The following is a 21,035-nucleotide window of genomic DNA, read 5'->3' on the forward strand; positions in this document are numbered from 1 at the left end:
CCTTACATTAAAATTAACGTTGATCAGAAACGTGTATTCTTACCAAAATCGGCCTTAGTATATATTTTCCATTCGACGCGTCGAGCCAACTCCAGCAAGCCAATTACCCACAAATTGATCCCGAAAATGAGCTGAAACGGTAAAGAAAAAAAAGATTCAACTTTAGAAAGAACATTCCCTCTGATCCCTCCTGTTAAAAAAAAAAAAACCAACAAAAAACAAACCAATAAACCAACTCCATTCCTCTCCTATTTCCACGGAGAAGACTTGGGTGAAAGCAAAAAAAAAATTAAAAAAAAAACAAAAAAAAAAAAAAAATACGTGCGTGATCAAATTCGCTGATTAACGATCCAGTGTGCAATTTGTCATTTGATGTGAATACAGTTTTGAATGTAATATTAACCGCGTAACAATAGAAGAAAGAAAACAAAAAAAAAAAAAAAGAAACGCTGCTGCTGCTGCTGCTGCCGCGCCGGATTTTCGATTAACCAAAAAAAAAATGGGGATGAAAAAGAAATTTACGAAATTTTATGAAAAATACCATTTCGAATATATAACTCGAACCTCGCAAAAATAAAATAAAAGTTGAAGAAGGAGAAGAGATGAAGAAAAAATGAAAAAAAAAAACAAAAAAATGAATAAAAAGTAAACAACTGACTAAAAGCACAAATCATCGAACGTTCTAAATATGAATATATAAATTGTAACAAGCGTAAAGAGGGTGAAAATTACGAATTAAGTGAGATGAAAAATGTAGAAAATTTGAAAAAAAATAAATAAATAAATGAAAACAAATACAAACGTTTAGGCATAAAACATTAATATAGAAGACAAAAATTAAGAGAGAGAGAGAGAGAGAGAAAAACGGTAAAAATATTCAATAAAAGTAAAGTAAAAGAAACAATAGAAAATATCTTTACGGCGAAACGATGTTTACGTGAGATATGAATGTTGAAGAAACGAAAATTTTCACTCCAGTTTCAAATTATACGGAATAGAAAAACATTTCCCGCATTATTTATTGTGTGCATATATATATATATATGTATATATGTATGTATATATATGTATATTATACTATGTAGATATTACATGTGACTACGAGTTACCGAGGTGCGTATTAAAAAAATACAGATTTTCAGCAGCGGTGGAAAAAGTCAGCAATTCAACTATCAATCATACGATAATCTTGACCGATGTAAATTCATATTAGCGTACGTTGCTGTGGAATGAAGAGCATAAAAAAAAAAAAAACAAGAAAAGATTTACGATTTACGAAAAAAATAAATAAAAAATTAATATGAAAAGAAATATTTCCACGTTATCCAAACTTTCCAATCCAATCAAGAGTTTCGCAATATTAAGTTTATTACATTACACGTAACGTGGATTGATTAATCTAAATTTTGATGTTACGATAATTTGACGTATTGGTAAAAAAAAAAAAAAAATTATCCCTCCCAAAATAAAATAGGAAAAAAAACGTTTTAAAAAATATATCTATATCGAGTAAAAAACAAACCCCGGTATCTCAGAGTCCATGCATTGTTGTATATATATGTATATATATATACACATATATATATATATATATATATATATTACTCGTTTTGGCCAGTTATATATATACATATACATAAACGTCACAGCGTATTATATATCATTTTTATTTCGCCAATGATAACAACATCAGCGATGAAAAAATATGATTTCGATTCTATATATATATAGGTATATTATATAACGCGTAGATCCAAAGTGTTTAAATGTACGTGTTAATCTTTTTCCTCAATCATTCAACAAAAATTCCCTACCCTTCTTATTATATTATACGAACAAAAACACCCACACGCACACACAACAGCTCCCTCAACCCCTCGCGCACAATCCAACAGATAGAGACGAACGGAAGAGTAAGGAGAAAATAGAATAAATAAATAAAACAAATGGAAAAGAACAAACCTACCAAAAATCAACCGATCTAATCCGACAGCTGTGAAAAATAAAAATGGACAACAAAAGTAAAAGGAAAAAAAAAAAAAAAACCAAACAGACAAACAAACAAAACAGAGAAAAATAGCGAAATAAATAACCGGCGTATCCACACATGAATATTTCAAACTGATAGCTGTGTATTATGTACGATTGTGTATGTATATAACACATGTCAGTACATGCGTATATGCGTTGTATAATCGATCGCTCGTTAAATGAAATTTCTTTAATTAAAAGACGCATCGTTCGTTGATCGATATAATTAATTGTGTAATCGAATAACAGTAATATCGATGATAACAATAATAACAATAGTAATAATAATAATAATAATAATAATAATAACAATAACAATAACAATAATAATAGTTATAATAGTAATAGCGATAGTAATAATCGACGTAGATCACTTCCTTGCTGTTTTAATTCTAACATGTATATTACAATATATAATATACACATATGTATATGCATATATATAATATGTGTACACACATATATATATATACATACGTGCAAAATTCTTTTCCAATTCTTCATGCAATCAACTACGTGTATAACTCATAGATTGATTAAAAATAAATAAGTGATATATATATATATACATATACATGAATAGCAAAGAAAGAGATTTGCCATACACGTATAAATCGGCGCGCCACGGCAGAGCGCAGACATCGATTGATATTACGACGACGACGACGATCGTGCGATCATTGATTATTGATACGCTGACGAATACGATAAACATTAATTACCAAACGTCTCTTCCCTTGACTAAAATAAATAAAAATAAAAGGAAAAAAAAAAAAGAAAAAAAAGAAACCCCCCCCCCCCCGAAGAATCAATTCCAAAAACAAAAATTAAAGAAGAAACCCAAATATATTTTCGGCATCCCCCCCCCCCCCCCCCCATAACGTATAGAAATTACCCAATCCCTCTCCCAAAACAAACGATTCCCTCATCCTGAATTTCGAAGTTTTGCTTCAAATTCCATGAATGTTAGAAACACACTTCAAATTTATTAATGATAATATTAATAATAGTAGCAGTAACGATAAGAATAATAATAATAATAATACTGATAATGATAATGATTAATTAGTAATAATTGAAACCTAATGATACTTAAATTTATTTATATATATAATATATATGTATATATACATATATTATATGAATAAAAATAAATGAATAAAACAAGTATAAACTATACATATTAAACCTACCTAACGATAATGTTTACCTAATGATAATGCTTGTATTAATAATAATAATAATAATAATAATAATAATGATTACAACACTGTAAAATTAACGTATAACGTATATGAATTATATATAATACGTAATAAAATAATGGTTTGATCGATTGATATGATTGGATTGCGATTACGCGTTTAGAGAACGCGGCTGTAATATTAATAATATTTATAACAATAATGATAATAATAATAATCATAATAATAAATGACGATGACAACAATATTGGCATAATGATTCTAACTATAATGATAACAGGCTCGTAACGTTATTAATCCGGTAATAACAGTTATAATATTAATTATAGTAATAATTGTAATAATGAAAAAAATAATATCGATAATTATAAGCATTGATAATTATTACTAAAGATTAGAATAACGCACCTACGTATAATAAATAGCTGCGCATATTGATTATCGATTATAGCGTGTAAGCCGTATAATTGTGTGCAGTTGAGCCTGAATGCGATTTTAAAGCAGACGCGTAGTTTTTAGGGAAAATAAGGCGGCTCATTGTCAGAAACGATTGCAACAATTAAATTCGAAAATCACTGTCAGTGAAGATGGTGATGAAGATGAAGTTGAGGTGACAAAAAAAAAATTAAGAAGAAGATGAAGAATCAGAAGAGGAGGAAGACGGAGGAAAAAGAAGACGGAACGACAAGGAAAAAAATAAAAAAAAAACACTCAAATCGTGCATCGGAATTATTATTAATACACGTAACATTAGTAAAACGAGTGATTTCAATAATTTTGTCAATGTCGAAGGATAAGAGAAACGAAAGGTATGCAAAGAGGTGGAGATAAAACAAAACTAAACAAAAAAACTTATGCATATTCTTATATATATATATATATATATATATAAGAATATGAAAATTAGTGAATAGTAATAAGTTAAATAAAATGACGTGTAAGATGTATAATTTGTATACGCGTGTCTGAAAATGCGGGTAGTTTCTCCGATGCATGTTATATATAATATATATATATATATATATATATATATATACATATATATAATATATAACGCTTCGGAGATTAATTATACATACGTGTGCGTGTGAACGGGCGTATAAACATATTTATGGATAATCGAATTGAAAAAATTATACGACGATATGTTTATACACCGTATGCTTTATGGGTATAGTATTACTTACATACCTATACGTATACATTAGGATAAAATATTATTATAGATATAATAATTATATTATCGATACGAGTATTGTTTAAAATGAATGACGGAAGGCGTTTGGAACTCCGTTTGCCGTCAGACGTAACCCAAAATCGCTCTTTGCCCACCCCCGCCCTCGCCCCGATCCAAAAAATTAAACATAACAAGTGAAAAGACACGATGAAATAACAAATAAATCGTGGTACATAACTAACGATATATATATATACATATATATATATACACATATACATACACATGCAACTCTGTCATTACTTATATAGGTACTAGATGTTTGTTAGACGCGTTTTATAATTTGCAATATCGTTGAAAGCTTCGATTGTATTGATTAAATATGATAACAATATTGTTGTAAATTTGTTGCAAGATTTTTTTTAATTATATCTCACTGTAATTTATTTAATATTTGTATAGCATGTAGGTAATTCAATTGTTCGTTGATTTGTAGAGAAGACGAAGGGAAAAAAAGGCAAAAAAAATGCAAAAACAAAAAAAAAAAAAAAAAGAAAGAAACCGACAACAATCGTACACGGTTCCTTGTTCTCCCGTTGTACTGGATTTCTCATTTTTCATTTTTTTCCGTACTTTCACAATTTCATTCATTTTGACAGTTTTCGTTCTTTGAATTGAAGGATTTTTTTTTTTTTTTTTTTAATTTTTTCTTGTCTTTGTTCTTTCTTTTTCTTATTACAAAATATAACGTCGGCTGTTTACACATAATGGTAATTGCCGTACGAAAGTTATCTTGTGTGACATATAATTAAAGTTGTATGTTTTCAAACGATGATAATAATCGTCTATAGGAATAAGTTCGTTGTTGATATATTATTTATTACTATGATCAATATGATCGTATTATTATTACTGTTATTTGTATTGTAATTGACGCTGTTTTTATTATTATTACTATTATTACTATTATTATTATTATTCTTGTTGTTATTATTATTATTATTATTATTATCATTATTATAATAACATTATTGTAATGTGTCCGCAGTCTTCGGTATAGCTTAAATAACTCTCTTTCGCTGGTCGTCTCGCTCTCTCCCAACTCTCTCAAAATACCATATACATATTATGTACATGCAGACGTGAAATTGACGTTAACGTATTTAAAAATGATCGTATCGTGCAAATCGACGCTTGCGAAGATCTTGAAATTTGAAGTAAGAAAAAAAAAAATCAAAAAAGAACCCGACAAATCTTGATCTGTGGAAACATAAAGCAGAAGAATGTAACGAAACGATAACGAAGGTGAAGAAAAAAATCACACGCAATTAACTCGAAACAAATTTCAAGCGTAAGTGAAAAATCAAAATTAAAAAAAAAAAAACTCAAAACCGCTTATTCCCGTGCAGAAATCCGTGATTCCGATCGGCATTCACGTATGCGAAAAAGAAAAACATGTGTGAGAATCTAATTGCGGAGACGAAACCAAACACGATGCAAGAACAGTGGAGGAAAATATTGAGTAGAAAAAAAAAAAACAAAAAAAAAAAAAATGATCCGCCATAAATATATGTATATATCTATATATATTATTGTTACAATAAGTTAAGTTTTTAGCTAGTCAATTATTATATTTTGTACATTTCACACGTGTGTTAGACAAGGTAAAAGAACCAAAAAAAAAATAACAATAAAAAACGGAGCAAAACGAAAAGCAATCAGATGCCACATTATGTACATTTTTAAACGTACATGTTATTGTTAACATTATTATTATTATTGTTGTTATTATTTTTATTTTTATTACTATTCCAAAAATAAAGTTCAACAACACGCGTTTTTCGGAATTAAATTTTCGTTGCACGAAGTAAGGAAGAAAAATGATAGGGAGAATAATTCTCAACACATCAGCAATTGATTTCACAATTTCCTTGCAAGACTAGGAGAAAAAAGTGCAGTGAAAAAAAAAATCGAGCAACAATCGTCAAGTTTTTAACCATTTCTCAAAAGATTTTTTGATTTTTTTTTCTACTTCTCTCCACCAAGTTTCAGCAGTAATAATAATGACAGTAACAAAAATGATAATAATTATAACAATAATGATGACAATATCTGATTGAGAATGAGTTTGTCTCCTTTTTTTGTACGTTGATTTTTTTTTTTGTTTCTTTTTCTCTCATCATTTTACATCAGTTTCAAATCCCATTTTCAAACTATCGGTTCGTCTAATGTTAATCGGTCGATCGATCGATTAGTCGGTAATTAATTGTACAACCTACAAGAATTACAATATTTCGCATACACACATAAATAGAATTATCGTATAACGATTATAAGTTGTTACAAGTGTATAATCAGCTATAGCTTGTCGTAATCGGATGAAAAAAAAAAAAAAAAAAAAAAAACGACGATAACGACGACGATTGATGCAGATATATTTAAATATAAATAGACAATAGTGAAGACAGTTTTACGTATATAGCAACGCGTAGATCTGAAGGAAGGAAAAAAAAATCCCCCCCCTCCCCCCATTTCCTGCCCCAACACTCGCCCGATTCCAAGCCTCTGGTTTCCCTCTCGGCAAAACAGAAAGAAAGGGAAAGTGAGAAACGAATAAAAAAAAAAAAAAAGCTGAATGAGAGAGAGAGAGAGAGATACATCCATTATCGTCCGAAAGACAGTAAGAATCGAAAAATGATTTTGCAATCTGAGATGATGTATAAATTTGCTCTCCGTCTCTCGTTATAAGATCGCTCACGGGGCTGCGGGTAGACAAAAATCGTGATTACAGGATTACAGGATTAAAATTGTAGCAACGGAAAAGAAAACGGTTTTACTAAATGCCGAGCGATCTTGAAACGAGAAATGGCCGTGCCAAAAAGCTGCGGTAAAAACAAAACGATAGAGAAGGAAAGAAAAACTTGGCATCGGTTTCCGTTTCCGTAGAACAACCAGGGGAGAAAAAAATTAAAAACAGCGATAGAAAAGTAAAGAATTTTCCAGTTAAGCCAATTCGAGAGGTAGAAAATTGGGATAAAAGTTAACAAGTAAATTAACCAATGTGCATGTATTCACACACACACACACACACACACGTGAAAACACACCTTACACACGTATATGATATATGAGTATATTATTGTATGTAAAAATCTACCTCCCGTTAAGTACGATACGTGTGCCAGTATAAAGCAAGAGATAGATAGATAGAAAGAGAGAGAGGGGGCGAACCGAAAGCGAAGGAGAAAGAGAGAAGGAAAAGGGAAACATGGAGAAAAAAAGAAAACACGGTCGTATGTGTATATTAGAGTTACAAGAGAGAGAGAGAGAGAGAGAGAGAGAGAGAGAGAGAGAGAGAATAAAAAAGGAGAAGAGAAGATGAAAAGAAAGAGAGAGGAAAAAAAAATAAAATAAAAAAAATCAAACCATACTTATATAATATAATATGAAATGTATAATTATAGAGAATGAAAAGTTGATATGCTTTTTTTCTTTCCATTTCATTCTAACTTCGCGTGAATTGTAAGAAAACAAAAAAACAAAAAAAAAAAAATTTCACACAAAGACGTAACGAAAGAACGAAGACAAATTTACAAAAAAAGAAAAAGAAAAACGGACGCGAGCGTCAGACCGGCTCTCAATTTTGAAATAGCCATTTCGACGTTTTTTTGTGAAGCGGAAAAAATGCAAAACCAACCCCCCAAAACCCGATGCAATAGAAAGACGACAGAGAAAAAAAAAAAAAAAGAAAGAAGAAAAAAAAAATGAAGCCGAATACAAAAGAAATACAGCCACAATATATACGAAGATGCAGTTAATAATCCTGCGTGGGACCCGGCCGGGAGTCCGTTTGTCGTTTCTCAACGAAAATCTCTGCCCCTCGTCAATTCGCGGGGGGTGCATAAGGCCCCCCGCGCGAGGGGCACCCGGTCGAACCTCGCTTGGGTCCCACGCCATATATTCTCACTCACAGCACACACTGGGCCGACTCGTCCGATAGAATGTGCCTTCAGTGTTGATTTTATACGAAAAAAAATACTAAAATTATACAAAGGGGCCCGACATAGACCGAAACGCCCACCCAAAGCCTGTCTGGCGCTTGCGAGCTGACCGTAAAAATTTTTTTTTTTTAACCGGAATTCCACCCCCAACGCCCCCCGCCCCCCGCCCCAACCCCTCATCGCGAAGTGAAGAGAAAAACGTAAATTACACTCAATAATTCATCGTCATATACACGAAAAACCAACAAAATCACGCACAGTATTCGATTCCAAGCTTTTTCTTTTCCGTGAATTTGAAAGAGTATTTTTTTTTGTTGTTGTTCACGGTTTTTTTCGACATTTTCTTTACACGAGATCGATCGTGTGAATTATTGTCAATTCGATGAGATAGTGAAGGGAATAATACGCGAAACATCGAAAGGTGGTGGTGAAAGAATTTTTCGTTTCGAAAATAAGAAGGGCAGGTGCAGCAAAAACTTTTTCTCAAATCGTAAAAAATGTAGGAAAAACTTTACGTTTCAAAGTCCCACTTCTAAGTATATTGTATTAATAAGGTAACCGCATAAAAATTTCTTCACACTGATCGATACTGAAACGGTGAATTTTTCAACCCCTTAAAATCATCGTTATTGTATCAAATATTACAGGTATCGATCAGTTTTTCCACCCTTCGTTAATTTTGTTTTTTTTTTGTTTTTTTTTTTCTTTCGCTCGTCAAACTCGAATGGATTTTAGAACTCTGCAACACCCGGTCGCTCGTCCGAGTAAATTTACGTTGGGTATACGTGACACGATGATCGAATTATGTTAGGCAGTTAAAATATCGTCAACCTCCGGGGGACACGTTCGTTAAAGGTTTCACGCCTATGATGAAAATGAAACGCTTGGAATGAAGGAATGAAAATACGCACACACACACGCATTATACGTATATATACACGCATGGCAGCAGTCAAAATGTCGCTACAACAGAAACAACGCAAAAATCGCGTGCAAAAACAGTAAAAATATACTAATTGGCAAAAGAATTAAAAAATAAAAAAAAAACAAAGATAAACATCACCCCATCCCCCGAAGCAAAAAAAAAAGTATATGTACATAATGAACAGGTCTCCAAACCAGTCGGAACGAAACGGGGGGAATGACATAAAAAAAAAAAAAAAAAAACCAACCCGAGAACAATTTTTTTGGTTCAGGCAAGGAGTTCGGAACGCTGCTTATAACACACCGACGCATATATAATATATGTATATTTATCGATTATGCAATGACTATGACGACGACAATGATGATTATTATTATTGTTATTATTATAGACGATACGTATAAGTGATTGTATTATATATAGGTATGCGTACTATGGTCTCTCCCGCTGATAATCTCACCCCGAAGAGAGAAAAAAAAATAAATAAATAACCCGGTTCGAACAGCATAGAAGGAGAAGGGAAAAGAAAAAAAAAACAATTAAAGAAGGAAAAATTTGAAAAAACCAAAAATAACACGAGTAATAAACAGTAACAATAGTAATGGAATCCCCGCCGCATTATAATAAAAATAATACCCATTGACAGAATAACAATAGTACTAATAATAGTAACAATAATTATAAGAATAATAAGAATAAGAATAATGATGATAATGAATTAAATACAAGTACGTATAATGCACATAGTATAATTAATAATACCATGTCGCGTGTAACGTATGACGAATGATATTGACGACACAACATTGGAAAAGCTATATGGGTACGTGTGCAAAGGTACATTATTTATGTTTTAGCGACGATGAAGATGAATAATAATAATAAAAATAATAATAATAAGAAGAAGAAGAAGAAGAAGAAGAAGAAGAAGAGGAAGGAAAAAACAAACAGCTATCAATACCAAACTAGAGTGAGCGAAGAAACCGGAAATGAAAGAGAAACCGAAAAAAACACACAGACACACTGATCATTCGAACAACTTGCATAATATTACCATTATAATAAACGATAACAATAATAAAAGTAACGATAACGATGATATGTATATGTATGTATGTATATATATATATATGTATATACATATATATACCTAATAATATTCGTAAAGAATGTTATTTCAGTTGAATTACTATCACGCAGCAAACAGTATACATATAATGTAACATTGTAAAATGATTAGTTGATTATTTGATTATTATTACAGTACCTCGTATACATGATATATATATATATACCGCATTGAATATACGTATGCATTGTAACTTACGATATAATTAACTATCTATACCTACATACAGTACGATTGGATTATAAACCGTGAATTAATGTGTGTCGACAAATACTCTTTATATTATTATTATTATTATTATTATTATTATTTTATTATTATTATTATTATATCACGCCGTACAGGAAACAATAGAAACGCGATAATTGACGAGAAACAAGAGGAATGTTGGAAAAAAGTCAACGAATGGAAACAACTAACGGATGAAGAAAAATTGATGAAACAAATAAACCGATCCGATCCGTGCAACTTATCACTCACGAACAATGTGTAACGAGTGAAATAACTTGACGTACATACAACTTCACGATACATCCGTAAAATGACAATGACGAAGAAACATTGAATAAGAATAAAGAAAAAAAAAAAAAAAAGAAAACCTACATCAAACGAAGATAAATCCATAAAACGAACGAAAAAAAATCCAGAGAAACGTGTAATATGCAACAATAAAGAAGCGCCGTGTAACTTGTAATGATTATCAATATTATCTGTCAACAGACACGTATATAATAACAATACAATGATAATAATAAAAATAACAATACTAATGGTAACGAAAGGCAACAAAAAAAAAAAACCAAAAAACAAAAAAAAAAAAACAAACAAAACACAATAATAATAATGATAACAATAACAATAATAATGATAGTAACGATAATTTAATATTGTGTCAAGAACAGAAACCGATTTTTATTATATAACAATTACCTTATACCTTATCCACTTATCTACTATTCGACACACACGCAAATCATATAACAATACCGCATGTAATAATACCCATATGTAATAATAGAGTAGAACATGTAAACCGAGAAAACCGTGAAAACCGTAGAAACCATGTGTAAATTTGTTCTCAGTTTTGTTTGATTTTTTTTTTTTTTTTTCTCGTCTCAAATTTCGTTCCATTGCCAGTAAGTACGCGAAGAAGAAGCAATCTTTTTTACTTTTTTCGTTTTTTTTTTTTTTTAATATTCTCACCGACGATTCATCGATTAATGACAATTGGAAAAACCGATTAACCACGCGTCGTGCAGTCGTAACAGTATATATATATATGATTCTCATACCAAATCTACGTATGTGTTAAACTGCGCATCATTAATGGACCGTCAACGGTATCTCACAAGCACACGCATGCTCACACACACAGATACACAAATTACTACCACGACAACAACAACAGCAACAACGACAGCAAACGCGAGAAAAATAGAAGAAGAAGAAAAAAAAACTACGGTATAAAAACGGAACGCGTACAATTATACGTAACAATGAATACAATAATAAATCAATTAATACCATGCCTGCAGTAATATATATATATATTACAACCTTTCAACGAACCGATTGATAATTGTTATTATTATTTTCTCCGTAATACACAATATAATATTAGAATTTTAATGCATTACATAAACAAACAATATATCGTGCGACCTCAAACGTGTGGGGGAGACCATGTGTGTATCTGTAACAATGTACCTATGTTATATATAATATATAGTACTTCAACCGTCGTTGTTACTACTTCGGCGTATTTTGGTCCGACATTTTTTTTTTATTTTTTATTCCACCTCGAAAATCTGATTTTCCTTCTCTGCCAATCAAGAAAGTAAAGATTATTCTGTGATCGTTTGTTTTCATTATTCTTCGTTTCGATCACCTTGCGGGCAAAAATCGAAACAAATACGTGAAAACTAGAAAAAAGCAGACAACAAAAAAAAAAAAAAAAGTACGTCAGACAGAGGTAATAAACTTCAAAATCCGAAAGTGATGAGAATAATAAAGAAAATCAAAAAAACTTTCACGTGGCAGGTAAAATTTTGAATTTGGTATTTTTTTGTAACTTGTACCGATTCAAAATTTTCATACGCCGGACAAAAGAATCGAAATTCTCAGCACAGAGGTTATCAATTTTAGTCACTTCTTATTGCAGATAATTGCGAATAAATGAATACTGTCCGCGAGGTGGTATAAATAATGATCACGAATCTAAATTCAAATTCGACGTATAAACTGACAAAAAGAAAAAAAAAAAATGGAAGTAAAGCAGAGAAGGAAATTGATTATTTTTTTCTTTCAAATACAAAAAGATTACGGAAATAAGTGAAGGAAGGAAAATCTTCCCTGTCGATCCCTGTTCCCAGACGAAGAAAAGAAAATAATGAAAACCAAATCCCAGCGTAAGAAACAAAAACCGTAAAACTTGTTGTGCTATCCGTTATTTTCGACATATTTGTAATACCATTGTATTAATATATGCATATATAGGTATACATATTTAACGATTAAACATGATTAAAATACATGTATACGTATGACTGCAGGCGAAAGAATGAGAAGTCGAAAGTGACACGTATTAAACGCATACATATTATAAATAAATATAAATGTATAGGCAACAATCCATTACGAAATATTCTTTATATATATTATAATTATCATCACAATAACAATAACAGCTTGAAACACACGTCAAACAGGAAGAATGGTTTAAAAAATAAATAAAAAAAACAACAATAATTTAAAATAGATTAAAAATGAATACAAACGAAAAAAAAAACAAAAAAAAAAAATGAATTACAACAACAGCGGCAACAAAGAAATCGAATCAATCAAAACGCATTAGTTTAAACCGAAATACTCGCGGTTGGCTTCCACGAGCTTCAATTTCATTTGCGAATAACGATAAGAAAAGAAACTCGATGAAAGTTTTCACGATTCACAAACGCATGTATATTATTATACGTAATTATACATATATTATAACATAATGCAGAGTTGGCACTGTGTAACTTCCTGTTTAAGTAGGGAAATTTTTTTTCAAGGGGATTTCTTACGCGAGACGATAATATTCACGACAAATGATAAAAGTCATCAAAAAAATCGCTACACCTTGCGAATAATCAAGATATGTTGTGTGAAAAAAAAAAAAAGAAAACCCCTCGATTATTATACGTACTATGATACAACAGCCGACGGATCCTATAATAATATAATTAATCAAATTCGGGACAGTGCAATATATATTATAATGTGTGATCGATAATTTCATCGAGTTTGTTGACTTTCGCGAAATGTTGTTGCGAAAAAGAAGGAGGGAGAAATAAAATTAAAACAAAAAAAAAAAAAAACATTCCTATTTGGGGAGAGTGAAAAAATCTGATTCTCATCAATGCAGGAATGCAGTACTATTATTATCATTATTGTTGTGATGACGGTAATTTTTTTTTTTCTCTTGGACAATTTTTATTTTTCTTCTTTTTGTTTCTTTTTTTTTTGTCCAGGATAATTATTAAATTGTTATCGGGTTAATTTACAGATGAGCAGCACGTAATGAATCGATGCAATCTTACTGCAATTGATTCGTGTACATATTACAAACAATATATTATATAATACATACATACGTATATATATTTTTTTTTTTCATGTTACAGAAATAACGCGCGATATGAACCGTGTCAGTATATATAATAACATTGATAAAAATGTATAATTTATACGGCATACGGCGTGCAAAATAAGACTGGTCCTCGTTTCCCCGCAATGTCAACGCAATATTGCATACATTTATTACATGAACTATATATATATAACATATTACACGCACGTGCACACACAAACCGATATTAGTATTGCTATATTTTAATTACACTGTATTACAACAATGAAGTATGATAATTAGAATGAGAAATCAGTGAAATTTTCAATCAAAGCTCATTACGTCAATCAACGAGCAGTGAACCCTCCCGAAAATAAATAAAAATAAAAAAAAAAAAAACCAGCAACAACAAAGACAGCAGAAAGGTGAAACCATGAGACGCCAACCGCGATTAAACAACAAAGATTTTCAATAGAAGAGACACGTAGCAAAAGAAAGAAAAAATCCCCACACACACACACACACACACGCACACATACGCATAAAAAAAAACCAGTACGAAGCAGATATTTCTTTTTTTTTTTTGAAGAGTAGAAAATGGAGGAACAAAAAAGAAATAAATAAATAAAAGAAAATTGGTTTTCTCTTTCTTTAACACCGAACAGAAACTAGCAAAGGAAAAAACATGCAAACAATTTATGAAATTTTTTATTTGCAGTACAACCGAGCATCCGTAGAGCCATATAATAAATATGTAGGTATAAGTATGCTGATATACGAGTATACGTACATATATTAGTATATACGTATATATAGTTAATCATTGTTGTATAACGATTAATCATATGCGAAAATAAGGTAGGAGGAATGATTCGGAGAAAAAACAACAACAACAACAACAACAAATAAATAAATAAATAAAAAAAACAAAAAACAAACCATCACCAACAAATACGAACGAATAATTTACGCGCATCGCAGCTGGTGATACGCGTTGTGCGTTACATTATATACCCTGCAAAATATCGCGATTCGATGCAAAAAAAAGGTAATAACGAATGTAAGGCTACGAGTATATATATACAACACAATTGTGTATACATGCATATACGGTGAATTACTGTAAACGTGCGTCGTAGATGAACGATAATTAAAGAATTGAAAATTAACGAGGTTTCGAACGTAAAGAAGAGAGGGAAAAAAAAAATTAAAAAAAAAAATCAGTGAAGGGAAAAATAAAAATTTGGATCCAAAGCAGGGAGAAACATTTGAAATAGACAAAAAAAATTGTCAAGGGAAATGAAAAACGATAAAACGACTAATGGAATTATTGGAAAAAAGAATAAGGGCGTAAAAAAAAAAACAAGAAATTATCGTATTATCGAAATAAAAAAAAAAAAAAAACGAAAAACAATGACGATTGTATTTAGGTACATAGACATAATCTGTAAATTGGAAGTATATAACATAACGTATAATGTATAATGAGAGACGCGCGGTCACCAGTGTGCAGACCCCGTCCAACGGGTGCGAAAAATTATGTGTAACAATACCTAAATTGCGTACGATTTAAGGTGTTTTAATATTAAATGATAATAAAACTAATAATGATAATGATAAGCTTAGTATACACACGTGACACGGAAATATTTAAAAAAAAAAAAAAACGAAAAAAACAAAAAAAAACCAAAACACGATAGACACATAATAATAATAATATATACATAATTATCTTTGGGTATGTTATTATAGTATTATATGATAATAATGATAATTTCAAGTGAAGGATAACGAAAGAGGCATTGGGAAAGAAATTTTTCAAAAATCGAACGACGAGACGATACACGTTTTAGGTGAAATTAAATTTAACCAAAATGATGGTAAAGGAAAACGAAACGACGGAGTAAAGGAAACGAGAATACATTTTTTTTAACGACAATTTTCGGAGGCTATAATATCTAACGATAAGTAAGGATCTCGTGCATACGATATGCATACACCTGTATTAAGACGTTAAGATGAGTATAAGAAATTAATTAATCAACTAACGAAAAATTGTTGTAATCACGTAAGTTTCAGGGTGACAGGGGGGGAGAGATCCTGAGCTATTAATGAATTTTAAAGGGGGAAAAAAAGAAACGACGAAATCACGCTGGTGGTGAAAAAAAAGGGAAAATTCTTGTCCGAAAATTGATTGAACGCGGCGTCTGAGTGATAATTATTAATAATACACACTCGGGTAGTTATTGGTGACTGCGCGCGGCGTTCGATCGTGTAAAAAAATTAACGACTCTCTGCAAGTTGGAACAAAAAATAGAAAAGAGATAAGAGAGCGTGAGAGAAGAAAAAAATTACAAGAAAAAAAAAAACCGCCTCCAAAATTACCCTGAAAAATGATGAAGGAAAAAAAATGATACATACATATATATGTGTATATATATATATAGGTATTTCCATAGACTTTGTCGTGATTATTGTAATTATTATTATTAATGTCATGATTATATTTTGAATTATATATTTTCATCATATTGTATAACATTCATGATCGTCACGTCGTTAGTTTGTTGAAAAAATTTATTTTCGTTCGTCATTTCCCGCGGTATAAATTGTGTATAATAATATAAATCCTTCGAATGTGCAATCTACATTTTGGCATATATGTGAGATATAATTGCACCGGATCTATCGCACAAAAAAAAAAAAAAAAATAAATATTTTTGGCATTTAGGTATAATACATATTCTATAAATTTCGACTGTTGGGTAGTGGGGACAAAAAGTTTAAGAAAATTTTTAAAATGTAAGAAATTAAAGTAAATTGAAAATTTTCGACGAGTCAAATTTTGTAAAATGTATCGCGAGGAATTATTGTTACAATATATTATCATTAAATTTAGGATATATTCACTATTCATATCGAACGACGATATATATATATATATATATATGTATATATATATATATAATATATACAATTAACGAGTAATATAAGAAATTTGAAATTCGATGAACAAAAGTAAGGTAGTAAAAAGAAAGAAAAAATATGAAAAAAAAAAGAAAACACCGAACGGCCTCGTGAAAAAAAAATGAGAGGTTATTACAAGATTTGCTCGGGCCGCCGCAATTGCTGCTGAACGTGTGTAGAAAAAGAAAAAAGCAAAAGACAAAAAAAATCAGATGATGGAAAAAAAAATTTAATAATAATAATAATAATAATAATAATAACAATAACAATAGTAATACTATTAACGATAATATTTAAAATATATGGCTACAAGTACAAATTACTTCGATTACGGAGACGTAGGTGTGTATATTGATGTGTGAAAACAAAAGACAAAAAAAAAAAAACCAAAAAAAAACAAACAAAAATAAAAACCATAAGTTAGAAGAAGAAGAAAGATTGAACTAACGAATAATGTGTGGCGGAATAACCGTTTCCTTTTCTTTTTTTTTTCTTGTTCGTTATTCCTTCTTCTCTTTTCTTTTTCCGTTTTTTTTTTTTTTTTTTCATTTTCGACTACAGCGTTTTGTTAAACATACTTTCGAAAATAACATCACGACGTATTGCGAATACTGCAAACATCAAACGCCGGTACGAAATATACTATAATATTATATGTACGTATAAAGACTAAGCATAACGATACGATGATACAATTATTGTGTTTTCGTAGATAATACACGACAAATTGTTATACATAATACAGGCACGCAAATGTATATGTATACATGTGCATGTAAACGGTATATGATGTATAATATTATAGGGTTGTACGTGAGCGTGAAATGTTTAAACGATAAGAGTATAGAAGTAAGCGTGTGGGAGAAACGTAAAAATGAATTGAGAGAAAAGGGAATGAAGAGAAAAGAAGAGAATAACGAGTAGCGAACGAAAAATTGAAATAAAACAAGGCGATCGAGATGAGAAGGAAGAGAGGAATGGGGGGGGATAGGGGGAGGATTACATAATTATTATTATTATTATATATATTGTACATGACGATAATATAATGTAATGACGATGGTGATGACGAAAACTACGATAACGATGATGATGCGAATAATATAATAAAATTATCAGTTGTACACAATTTTGAGACATATATGTATTTGGCATATAAGAGATTAAGAGAAAAAGAGAAAGAGAGAGAGAAGTAGAGGAAGAAAAAAAAAATTATATATATATATATGTATATTTGGAATTCGCACACGCTAAATTGATTAAACGAAAAAATTTTTTAATCCTAAATCTAAATTATCGTGCAGGGGTTGTCGCGGTGTGAGTGATGAAAGAGAGAGAGAGCGAGAGAGAGAGAGAGAGAGAGAGAGAGAGAGAGAGAGAGAGAGAGAGAGAGAGAGAGAGAGAGAGAGAAGAAAGAAGAAAGAAAACTAAATTGAATAATAATAATAATAATAATAATAATAATAATAATAATAAATATATATGTATATATATACACATATATAAATATATATATATATATATATTTCGTTATATTTGGTATCACTGTAAAAAAAATTGCTACCGTAGGCTAGATAAAATTTACGAAACACCAAAGAGAAAAATGAGAGATAAACGGAGAGTCAAAAAGGGAGAGAAAGAGGGAGGGAATAATAGGGATACTCAGAAAACAAAGAGAAAATTGAAAAAAAAAAAAACATTTTTGGCACGCTAAGAATAAATAAATTTTATGGTGATCAAAATTAAATTTCCCCGCAAAGGTCTTGCCGTGATTAATAAATAGATACTATAATTATTACGATTATTATTGTTATAGTCAAGGAGAGGGAGATTAAGGTGAAGAATAATATCGAACGATTGAAACAAAATTTTGGAAAAAGTGGTGGTAGAAAAAAAAAAGAAAAAAACGCAAAAAAAAGTAACGTAAAAATATATATTAACGCGTCCGCGACGCGCGAACGGTTTCGAAAATAAGTCATTACGGGGGTTTAAAAAAAAACGTGCGCTTTTCGGAAATTTCGTGTATAATAAATAACCGGGTGTCGTTCTGCGACGATTCGCGAATCGCTTCCGCGAGTCTCGCGAAATTATATTTTTGTAAGCATATTTCTATAAATAAATAAAGAATATGACGAAGCAGAAAGCAGAAAGCAGAAAGCAGAAGCAGAAGCAGAAGCAGCAGCCAGCAGCAGGAGTGGCAGTGATATGAAAAAATTTTAATCGAGATGTGGAATCGTCGGTATCAAAACCGAATGAGAACATTGTTGCAGATCAAGAACGGTATGGATTCGAGAGAGGAATGAGGGAGTGAAAAAGAGAAGGGAGAGAGGGAGAGGGTAAAAAAAATAAATCCACCACTACTACTACCGCTACTACTGCTACTGCTACTGCTATTACTACTAATACTAAAACTACTCCTACTACTGCAAATAAAAAAAAAAAAAATGGAAAAAAAACGAAAAAATAAAAGATGAAAATTTCACCCACGATATAATAATAATAATTGATCAATAATAAATAATAAATAACAATAATAATAATAACACTAATAATGATAATAAACAATAAATAATAACCATTGTACGGCAAAATTTTCATTAATTACTAAAAATAAACTATTACCTACTGATCATATAATAGCGATACGTGATTATATATATATATATATATATATATATATATACGTACGTGTGAAAATTTAATCGAGGGAAAAACGTGAGTGGAAATTAAATGTTTAGGTGTCGTTAGTATATAGTGTACAAAAGTATAAGAGAAAAAAAAGAACAAAGTGAAGAATGAAAAATTTTAATAACTTCTAGGTCCTATTTCGTCTATACACACTATATATGCATATATATATATATATTACAAATGAAAGAGGAAAAAAAAAAACAAAAACAAAACGAAACAAAAAAAAATTAACTAAATTCACGGGAGAAACAAAAAGAAAAATAAGTTTATATAAACAAAGGTTAATTAATTGATTAAATAAATTTAATGAAGAACGTGAGAGAAAGAGAGAGAGAGAGAAATAATAATAATAATAATAGTAATAATAATAATAATAATACTAACTCTACGACGATAATACTAATTACTTACGGGGGGAGGATAAAATTAATAATAATAATGATAATAATAATTGAAACAAAAGGAGAAAAGAAAAGAAATAAAGTAATAAATTATATGTCGATGGAACTGCGCGATGAGTAGGTTGTAAAATTTTGTACATAAATTCCAATAATAAGAGGAGAGACTCCGGGACGCTTATTTCGGCTTCCGTCCAAGAACGATACCGTGTCCATTTCGATTGTATCCCCCACCCCCCCCCCCCAACCACCCCTTAGAAAAAAACGAGAAAGAAAAACAAAAAAAAAAAAAAAAAAAACAATTCACCGGCAAGACCTTAGCGCGGCGGAAGAGGGAGAATATTTCGATATTTAAATAAATAAATAATACACACCGACGACTGTCCCCTAAACGTACCGTAACCACATCACGCAAACATTAAACACACACGCACGTACGCAAAAATACGCACTCGTTCGTTTTTTTTCTAAACTTTTTAAACATCCCGGTAGTTGATTACTTAAAAAAAAAAAAGTTTTTTATTTCGTTTAGAAAATTTCTTCCTTCGACTATCCAAATATTCTTTGTTGAGCATTTTTTTTTTTTTTCTCATTCAATTTACTTTTTTATTTTCGATCTTGTTCTTCGTTTTTGATTTTCATTAACGTTGCAAATTTGACGTTTTCTTGACATATGTACGTAGTTGGTTGGAAAAAAAATTTTTGCCTACACGAGAAAGCACGCACACACACACACACACACGAAATATATTCGATTTGCCAGCCGCAGATTATCAAGTTTGTTGTTGTATAAATAAACAGACCGGACGACAAGGAACAACTGAGAAACATAAAGAAAAACAAAATTGAATAAACAAATAATAATAATTAAATTAAAAATTGCAAAATTGAGAACAAGAAG

General features: G+C 30.5%; 2 long non-coding RNA genes across 2 annotated transcripts in view; one reads left to right on the plus strand and one right to left on the minus strand.

Moving 5' to 3' along the window:
* The window catches only part of LOC124308812 (uncharacterized), a 52,064-nt gene continuing 31,029 nt past the window's right edge, over nt 1-21,035 (minus strand). The window contains exon 3 of the long non-coding RNA XR_006909103.1: nt 1-131. This is a non-coding gene — a long non-coding RNA (uncharacterized LOC124308812). The remainder of the gene's footprint in view (nt 132-21,035) is intronic.
* On the plus strand, nt 4,311-17,499 carry LOC124308810 (uncharacterized). Its single transcript, XR_006909100.1, has 3 exons — nt 4,311-4,321; nt 5,073-5,077; nt 7,262-17,499. It is a non-coding gene; the product is annotated as an uncharacterized LOC124308810 (long non-coding RNA).

Source organism: Neodiprion virginianus, chromosome 7, assembly GCF_021901495.1.
Source record: "Neodiprion virginianus isolate iyNeoVirg1 chromosome 7, iyNeoVirg1.1, whole genome shotgun sequence".
Lineage (NCBI taxonomy): Eukaryota > Metazoa > Arthropoda > Insecta > Hymenoptera > Diprionidae > Neodiprion > Neodiprion virginianus.